The following is a 10,825-nucleotide window of genomic DNA, read 5'->3' as shown; positions in this document are numbered from 1 at the left end:
GGAGGACAAAGTTCAAAGTGGAAGGCATAAAAGTGTCAATAGAAAAGTCAGTGGCTTATCAATTGATAGCAGGTAGCCTCAGTTAGAGAGCAAGCAGTGATAATGTGTTTTATACACTCTTGGTTCTTCAAGGGTTCTTCAATAAAGAAAATGGTTCTAAGTAGAACCGTAAACACTAGAAATTCAAACCCTTGGGATCCAGGGGACCAGCCTTATGTCTGTTTCAGTGAGGTTTATTGTTGCGTGTGCGGACACAGACACCCAGCTAGCCTGGGCTAACACTATTACATAGCTGGACTGATGCCAAGAATAGGCACAGCTCATACAGGACATGTAACAGGTGTGACAAACACGACCATATAGGGGGAACCACAAAAATAGGCAGCCTAAAATAGACATGCACACAGATACAGAATGTATATCACAGATATAGCATAATTCAAAACAATAAATTCCTTCAACACTCAAAGAACCCTTTGCATGATTAAAGGGTTTTTTGTATCATGAAAGGAAATCTTTTGTATATGGTTCTATATAGAATCTCTTTGAAATGGGTTCTATGTAGCACCAAAAAGGGCTCTTCTAATGCTATGATGTCAAGCTTGTACCTATAGCAAAACCCTTTTTGGTGCTATATGTATTCCTTTTCAAGAGGGTTTTATATAGATCCATCTACAGCACGTTCTCCGTTAATCCGAAGAACCTTTTCATAATGCAAAGAATCTTTTAATCACGCCGAGAGTTCTTTGAGCATTCATGGCTCTACATAAAACCATTTTCTTTACTGAAGAACCCTTGAAGAACCATCTTTTTAAGAGGTGTGATTAAACTTGATTCTATAATTATGAATGGTGCTGACATAACAGAAAGGACCTGAGGTCAATAAAAAGCAAAACAATTACTTTAGATTGTCATAGAAAGTGGCTGCTTTTTATAGTGTCATTACAGAGTTGTATCCTCCTGTCACATGTGGTGTAATGTGTGTGCAGTGTTGGATTAACTTTTATTCAGCTGGAGCGAAGTAACAAAGATGTTTGCTTAGCGCTGATTTCAGTGTCTGTATTGCCTGTTTGTTGTTCTGAATGTCTCATCAATGGCACACTGGCAGATTTAAGCAGCTGCTGACCGCGAGGCCTACATCGCACTTTAAATGCAAAGGTACAGAAGTCAACCTAGAGTGTTTTTTGAGAACTAGATGAAGAAAGTTGCTCTTTTCCATCCAAACACTCATTTGCTTTGCTTCATTTTAATTAAAGAGTTTATGCGTCTTATCCAAAGAATAATTAACCACTTGTTGCTGCATGAAATATCTTTTTTAGCAGCTCTCAAAGTTCAGTCAACATGCATTTTGAACAACACACATTCCAAAGTGCATTAACTGGAGATGTGTACCTCTGATTGTCTGTGTCAGCATTTTCTTTTTTTCTCTCAATAATCGTATTAATCTGTCTGGCTGTTTATTTACTTCATCTTTATGTACTTCTACACAGGTCTCTCTCTGCCTGATTTAGAGGTCCTTCAGTTGAACAATGAAAAACATAGGCAGTCGATGTAGGCAGAAAAACGCAATATGAGGTGTGGTCTGCACTCCCCAAAATTATAATTAAGCAACCTATTGCAGCGTTTTTATGTCATTTTTTTCTAATCATTGTTAATACTTACGCAGTGGTTTGTCTTCTTCAGTTTCTTGGCTCTGCTGCTTTCCTGCATTTGTTGAGTATCAGATGCAGTTTTGGATTCGTGGATGTTGGAAAGGTTGTCTTAAGAATTGCATGACAAACCTTAATTCCAAAAAAGGAAAAAAACTGTATTTGAAATGCTAATAAAAACAGAAAGTTGTGATTAGTAAATTCAGTTTGGCCTGAATTCAATTGTCAACGTTATGAAGACATGATATTTAATGTTTTACCTTATTTTACCTATTATCATTATTATTATTCTTTTGTGTAAATATAACTCTTTCCTGCAACATGTTCCAAAAACATGTTACACCATCTGTAATTGAAACAGTTTTGTAAGAGAGATTTCTGTTCTTCTTCTGTTATGCAAGTCTTCAGCAGTGCAACTGCATGCAGGCTTCATTGGCATATGATCCCCCTAACTGACCCCTCGGACCCCTTAAATGTCTCAAATTCAGAATTCTGAGGGTCGTTGAAAATTTTGAAGTTGTACTGTCAGTTTAGGGAAAGGTCATTGTTTAGCTGCTTCACCTACAGGGTGGCTTTAGCAAACTGGTTCACCCAATTGGTCCTTCATAGTCTAGCAACTGACACAATGCACTGTTAGTCTGATTGTTACCCATTACCCAAACCAAAAGTGGAGATGTGCATCTCTAAGCTTGCATCAGCACCAATTTGATGAGTGAGATAGCAGCCTGCTAATGCTGGAGTAGACTACAACATAGTATTTCACACACTCTGTTAAACTTCAGTTTTTCTTCTTTGATTGTCTTATTAAACTCAGTATAAAAGCAAAAATTAAAAGTTACATGTAATCAAAAATATTTAAATTTATACTGTTCTAAAAACTTCGTCCAGTTTATGACTACACGAAATTTGATGACCTTAATCATCAAAAGATCTGTGGCATTTTTATTACTATAGTAGTGTTGTTAAATATGAATGGGTTACTGTGACTGTTAGACAGTGTCTAGCCCACAGACTTATTAAAGCACACACACACACACACACACACACACACACACACACACACACACACACATATATATATATATATATATATATATATATATGGACAAAAGTATTGGGATACACTTAATATTTAATCACTGTCAAATATTTACAAACATTTGTGAAAGGAGAAGTCGTTCACTGAATTCGAAGGTGGTGCTGCAATAGGATGCAACAGGTCAGTTTGCTAAATTTCTTACCTCCTGGATATTCTACAATCAACTGTGAGTGGTATTATTGAAAAGTGGAAGCATTTCAGAACCACAGCCACTCTGCCATGAAGTTTCACCTATGACCCACTAACAAAGGAAAAAGTAGAGCATCTGATACCTGACCTTACACACAGCGCAGTTTTTATCAGTGTCTGATTAAATGTCTAAAATTGTGTCTAAATTATATTTCATCAGTCCTATATTGGTATGCAGTTTACACAATATAAATGAGTCTCACTAATGAAATTAAGATGTAGAAGATATCTTGAATATGGCATATAATAATTTATGACACGATACAGTTACATGGACCGAGGAAAGTAATAATTTCCATATTAATTGTAAACATGTTTTTGTCTCTCAGTCGATTTTTGTATTGATCAATTTCTTCTTCTTCTTCTCCTTCATGTTCTTTTTCTTCTTCTGATGTACTGCTTGAAATCAAGTAAATTCTTTGCATTAATTAAACCCAGTTTTTTCCCCCAGAGAAATTCAGTGGTTAGCCAGGTTTATTAGCCTGTAACTCACCAGGAAAATCACCAAACTGTGCTGGACTGTGACCCACCAGGAAAGACCAATATGTCTCTTCATGCAAACACAGGACTAACTAAAGTTAGAGACAACCCTTTACATTTCCATTCAAAAGACAGCACAATTATTAAATTTTCAAAGTCAGAAAAAAGAACACAGAAAATTATTATTATAGTTTCCATTCATTTCAGGAGACTCACTTTCAGTTTATTAAAAAAAATCTGCAAATATTTTTTTCAAAAGTTGGTTACATTTTCTGCTTCTCATGATCCAAATAATCCCAGATACATTGAGACATGTTGAGACCTGGACTCTGGGGTGGTCAGTCCATTATTCTGAGAACACCTGCAGCTTCTTGGTTTGGCAAGACAATCTCAAACCACATTCTGCACATATTACAGCAAGACTCCATAGTAAAAGAGTCTGTGTGCCAAACTGCCCCCCCCCCCCCCCCCCCCCGAAACCATATGGCACTTTATATAATTTAATTTTAATATAATATGGGCATATATTTTTGAAAATGCAATAAAATTTGGCTGAGTTTTACCTCTTCTGGTCATTCACAGTTAGGAATGATATGATGTGTACGCCCTCATTTTTATAATGCTTGTATGATCTGTACAGAGATAAACTGTAATTGCTGAAGAGAAGAGTCACATTTTATGTTATTTTAGTTTCTGGTATCTCTCATATCTTTCAGGATGCACCTCTTACTGTAAACCCATTCAGACAATTTCTTCAGTACATCATAGTAGCAAGGTCCAGTCATTTAAGACAGCATGATAAGATAACTGCTATATGGCTGTTGATTATGTAAGTGGTTTATTGCTTTTACATGTTCTTCTGCGATCGTCCACAGTGACCACAGAATGAACAACATCTCCACCCACCAATAAAGACCCTTTGAACATGACAGCATGTGTGTTTATCTGAGTACCACAGCATTGCCTGGAGATCATTTTAGTTCTATCACCAGAAAGAACTGATTATCTGCCTTACAATCAGGATGGTGTGTGTAATACACTGACTATCAGAAGCCATATTTTATGGTTATATATTTCAGTGATCAGAATTCATTATTGAGTTCATTTTATGTAGTTTTATGTAGTAAAGTGGTAAATTGGTGAGTTTCTATGTGTGTAATGTTATACTCCATGTCTAAAAGAGAGTCATGAAGTATTGGAAAAGAGCCGTCCACAAATGTTGACACCACTGGTAAACGTGAGCTAAAATTGCTATAAAAACATACTTTATTTCTTATCCTTGTGAGCTTTCATTCAAAATATCAACAAAAATCTTTCCTCTATTAACTTTTACCTGACCACTTAGAAGAAAATAGCTGAACAGTTGAAAATGTCCATTTCCACTATCATGACAATAATTAAGAAGCTTAAAGTAACAAACGAAGTTAAGAATCTGCAAGTATAGGGACAAATGTCAAAACTGACCCCACCCCATGCACAGTGAGGAGGATGGTTTGAATGGCCATAGAATTTCAGATGATCACAGATTTTGAATTGTCGACATTAGCTAGGTCTTGGGGTAAGAACTCCTCCTAAACCACAGTCAGAGGCCACCTTCATAACAGTGCTGGTCAGTGCTAGCAGCACAACAAGGAGATAAACTTTGTGGCCTTGGTTTTATCATCACGCTACCACTGTCATTAATACTGTGACAAATATTTCTGATATTGTTTTAAACTTGTTAAATTACATTAGATTAGTTTTTAATGTGTTACATTATTGTCATATTATCCTCCCAAAGGCTGACGGCACAGACATCACGGCCCCCTCTATCCCCTTTTCACACATTAACGCATCAGATCTGATCTGCAGCACCCCCACATCATCCCACAACCCACTCTTCGAGCCCACTCTTATCTGGACAAGGGCGGTTGTGCTGTAAGAGTCATTTTCTTTTATTTTTCCAACGCCTTTAACACCACTCAGCCCCTCCAACTGAGAGACAAGCTGGTTGACATGCAAGTGGATCCACACTTGGTCTCCTGGATTACTGACTATCTCACTGGCAGTATGTCAGGCTGAAGCACTGTACAGCAGAGACAGCACAGGAGCACCACAAGGGACTGTACTTTCTCCCTTTCTCTTCACATTGTACACCTCAGACTTTCAGTACAACTCTGAGATGTGCCACATGCAGACGTTTTCGGATGACACTGCCATTGTGGCTTGTGTAAGGGCGTGGGGGGCGAGCAGGAGGAGGAGTACAAGACCCTGGTGAAGGACTTTGTGGAGTGGTGCCGTGGGAACAACCTGCTTCTGAACACTGCCAAGACCAAGGAGATGGTGGTGGACTTTTGCAGGTTTAGGCCACCCACACAGCCAATCTCTATTGAAGGGGTTGAAGTGGAGAGGGTAATGACCTACAGGTATCTCGGTCTGCAACTGGATGATAGGTTGGACTGCCAACACATATATCCTGTACAGGAAGGGGCAAAGCCGGCTCTGCTTCCTGAGGAGGCTGCGGTCCTTTAACATCTGTAGAAAGCTCCTGCAGATGTTCTATCAGACCATGGTTGCCAGCTGTCTTTTTTATGCTGTGGTGTGCTGGAGAGGAAGCAAAAAAGGAGAGACGAGATGCAACTGGACAAGCTGGTCAGGCGAGCGGCGTCAGTGGTCGGTGTGGAACTGGACTCTGTGGTCAAGGTGGCTGATAGAAGGAAATTACACACATTGCTCTCCATTATGGAGGATGATGGCCACCCACTGCACACCATCATCATGGACAGGGGGAGCGTGTTTAGTGGCAGGTTGCTGTCACAGAGCTGCTCAATCGACAGATTCAGGAGATCCTTTGTCCTCAGAGCCATCAGGCTCTTCAACTCTTCCCAGGGTGGGCAGAAGAGAAGGGTGAAGAGACAGGAGGACTGAATCTGAATCTCATATTAAATCTCATGTTAAATCTCATGTTGAATCACAAATATTCATAGGTCTTACATCTCATCTTATGTTTCTTTATCCATCCGCACATATAGACAGCGTGTTGCACATATTGCACTTCCTGCATACCTCATTGTGCATCTTGCACATCTGGACACTAGACACTTTATTTGGTACCAATATCTGCACGTATTTATTCATTCAGTATGGTCATTATATATATATATATATATATATATATATATATATATATATATATATATATATATATGGTCATTATATGCCGTTACCTGTAACTTCTTGTGCAGTCATTATTGCACTGCATCTTTCTTTCTCAGGTTATAGATATTATTACAGATTGTTGTATTTTTTCTATTTGTATACACGCCTGTAGATAGGATCTGTTATATTTATTCTCCTTATTATATGCGTACACCCTTTTTACTATTACTGTACAGTGTTGTGCATCTGCTACTGGCTGCTAAATTTCTATCTATCTATCTATCTATCTATCTATCTATCTATCGCAAGCTGACAAATTCTCTTCTGTATTTAAAACATTTTGAAAATCCGTTCCTATAAATCTCAGACAGGCAGAGTAAACAAAACGCCTACGTATAAAGCATGATTCTCTGAAAGACATGAGTGGCACGGATCCACTCCGCAGAGACATTTATGGATTCATGATAATTCACGTTTACAAGATCTTTTACTGCTATAAACATCTAACTGATAGGACATAGCTGATAATGACTTGAGCTGCATAGCAACCACATTCCTCATTTAAAAACAGCCATAAAAAGCTTTCTTTTCATTACTCATTAAATAAATCTTACATTAATCTTCCTGGAGGAAATTCAGGTACTCTTCCCCCATATCTCTGAAACAATAAAACAGCAAACATGCTAGCATAATATTTATAAATGCCAAATATAATAAAACCATTTGTTAATATAATCAACTATCTTCATATCGCTGTTGTCGGGAAAACAACCTTTCTCCAAAAAATCTCCAAATCGACAATTTTACAGAAAAGGACTTTACTTTTAATGTAAGTCAATGGAACCAGACCACGCCACCCCATTAACTAATTTAAATGGTTGTTTTTGTGAAAACGTATTTACATTCTTTGTTCTGCAGCGGTTTAGTCCCGTCTATTTGCACTGAACCTATAAGGAGTGTGCAGCACGGCGTGTGCTACCCCGGGCTCAGTGAGGACGCTGGAGGCAGGATTCTGGCCCGCAGCTGCCATTACTTTTATTTCACACAAAAATAACCAACCAAGCAACGCGCAGCTGGCCACTTCTCAGTGGCCTCTCTGTCCCTCTCAGTCCCTCTCTGCTCTGTTCCCTCTCCGCTCGTTTTAAAGGCGCTCACGCTGCCAATCAGGTCAGAATCCGCTGGCTCTCATTAAGGGCAGCGTGAGCAGCGGAGCCGAGAGGGAACGAGAGCTGACCGCTCCGCCTCCTCGTTGTCGCCCCCCGCTGGCATCTCAATCGTCTGTGTCGAATGTAGTGGCCTCGATGCGTAACAGGGGGTGGGGCCCGGGCGGCGGAGCTCTGGACTCGCTCCTTCCTCTGGTGCCTCTAGTGGTCGGCACCAGCGTGACTCCCGTGACTCGCGTCTGTCGGGGGCTCTGCGCTCCGCCCCCTACGCACTGGCGGCTGTCTCCCCGGCGTACTCACCGAGGTGCTTCGCGGCTGCGTGCTCGGGCCCCCCTTTCTGCGGGCTCTCTCGGCCGTCTTCGGCGGGGCCCGGGGGGCGGGCGCATGCTACAGAGTGTTTTATCCTACACTGTTTTTTGAACAAGGCACAATGCAGAGCAGCCAATCAGAACAAAAGTCCTTGACATATATTAGTCTTAAAGGTACAGCAACAAAAACAGCCTGTTTAATATTAAAGGATAAAGAGATGTTGGAAAATGGTCATATAAAAGTGAACTATGGCCATTTTTGGTACATAAACCCACACTTACATCATCAGAGGAAAAACTTGAAAATACACGAAAAAAGTACGGTATGGGCTCTTTAATACGAAAACAAGCAGCATTATTTTCAGCATGTGACAGAGTAGGGCTGGTTTCGCATTTTGATCCAGCATTGTAGGTACATGCCCAATTCTAATACTGGGAATTGGGTCAGTTCTATCTATGCAAAATATGAAATTCTCAGCTGATCAATAACATAAGAATAAAAGAAGAAAATCCTGTAAATCAAAGCATTATTTTTACTCCCTTTTAAAACTGTTGAAGGCCACATTTGAGCTCCCACAAAGCTGTTCAGTGTGGCTGTTGGTAACTTAAGAAGTGAGCCGATTATCATAAGTCAGTGCAGAGAACGATGAAGCACATTTTGCTGTCTAATAGTGAGGTAGGTGTTAAATCCTGCGCTGGCTGAGAGAAAGAGAGAGAGAGTGTAAAGGGGATTTAGATAATGGAGCTCCCACTCGCTCTGTTCTGCGCTTCATTATTAAACAGCCTCAGCACTGCAAGGCCCTGCAGGTGTCTCTTGAGGCCCGCTGACAGCACTTTAAGGAAGAAACGAAAAGACTGAAGCTGTTTCTCCAACTCTGACACTAATGCAAGCACGTATATGCACTGTGTTGTTTACCAGGTGAAGGATTCGTGTGTGGAAGTCCTGAAGGGTAAATCTCTAACAATGTCTCCACAGAATAAATACGCTTCTGTGATATGACACAATGATGGAGTCTGACTTGTTTTCTATTTACCCTTAAATTCATGCCAGAGGGAAGAAAACAAGCCCAATGGAGCATCCAAAACATTCAACAAGGTCAAAAGACCCATTTAATGGAAAAACTAATTTTCCTCTTTTTTTGAAATAGAAAAAATTGATGTAAACATGGCTAAAGTTTCAAAATGTTCTATTTATTCTTCATTCCATACGGAAGCGAAGTGTTTGCAATGTCAGAAATCTACCTTTTCAGTCTACAGAGGTTCACCCATCCATGCTGAAGATATAAGCAGTGTTTCAGCCTGTTGGACTGCTTTTTCAATGAGGTGTAGTACAGGGCAGCCAATTAGAGTAGAGCTCATTTGCATAAATCAGTCGTAAAGGTGAAATAACAAAAGTGTGTGGAGTCAATACATCTTAGAAAATATCATTTCAATGGATTATGGTACAGTTATGTTCCCTGACTAAAGTTACTTAGACGTACCCTTAAGGGGACCACCCCAATGAAAAGAGGGGTACCGCCCCTGTGACAGATTCACGTTTATTTTCGATATTGTACTGTGACACATTTCTGAGCGAAACATTTCAGTGTATCAATTTGTCTTGATGATAGGTGGGAGTGGGAGATGTAACATGATATTTTTCCCTTCCCACTGGTGCACAGTAATGTAATCAGAAACAAGAAGATATCATCTCTGTCCAAAGAAAAACAAATATCTCTAAAATAGTAACTTTACAGGAGAAGGCAAAAACACTCTTAGCCTTTAATGTAAGTAAATGTATAGACATTTTATTCCACATGATTCTGAAATGAAAAACAACAAAAATGGAGATACATGGTTTTCTTTGGACAGCAACAATATTTTAGAGACATGTGTAAGTTGCTAAATATTGATAGAAGATTACAGGAAAGCAAGAATTTTGTCTTTTAAATAGCACTGAATCTTGCTTAAAGGAGTGTTCATCGAGGTGTAAACAGTTATCAAACAGTGGTTTGATGTGAAATGATTCTTTGTAGAAAAATATGCTGATTTTTACTGAAGTAGTGTCATATCTGGAAAAATATACTATACTTCAGACATCTGGTTCCTATTTTTGAAATTCTTACCAACAACATCAAAAAAGTTGGGACTGGGGCAAGAAAAGGCTGGTAAATTTATCTAATGCTAAAAAAAAACACCTGTTTTTTGGCAGAAGGTCAGTAACATAATTGGATACAAAAAAGCATCCAAGAGAGTCTTTCTGAAGTAAAGATGAGGAGGGGTTCACCACTCTGTGAAATACTGCATGATCAAATTGAATAAAGCTTCTCAATAGAAAATAGCAAAGAAATTTTGCTTTTTACTATCTGCAGTACATAATAACATTAAAAGATTTAGATAATCTGGAGAAATCTCTGTATGCAAGGGACAAGGCCAAAAACCGGTATTTGCTGACCTCGATCTTTGGGCCCTCAGGCAACATTGCTTTAAAAACAAACATGATTCTCTAGTGGAAATCACCCCATGGGCTCAGAAACACTTCTGAAAACCACTGTCTGTGAAAACGGTTCGTCTCTGCATCCTCAAATGCAAGTTAACATTCTAAAACACTAAGAGGAAACCAAATATAAACAGGATCCAGGAATGCTTCCACCTTCTCTGGGCCTGAGCTCATTTAAAATGGACCAAAGAGAAGTGGAGAAGTGCTCTGTGGTCCGACGACTCAAAATTCTTTTTGGAAATCAAGGACACAAATTATTTCAACAACAAAAGGCCAAACCACATTCTGCATGTATTACAACAGCATTGCTCTGGGTGCTA

The sequence above is a fragment of the Pygocentrus nattereri genome, chromosome 4, assembly GCF_015220715.1.
Source record: "Pygocentrus nattereri isolate fPygNat1 chromosome 4, fPygNat1.pri, whole genome shotgun sequence".
Lineage (NCBI taxonomy): Eukaryota > Metazoa > Chordata > Actinopteri > Characiformes > Serrasalmidae > Pygocentrus > Pygocentrus nattereri.
Note: the sequence above shows the minus strand (reverse complement) of the source record.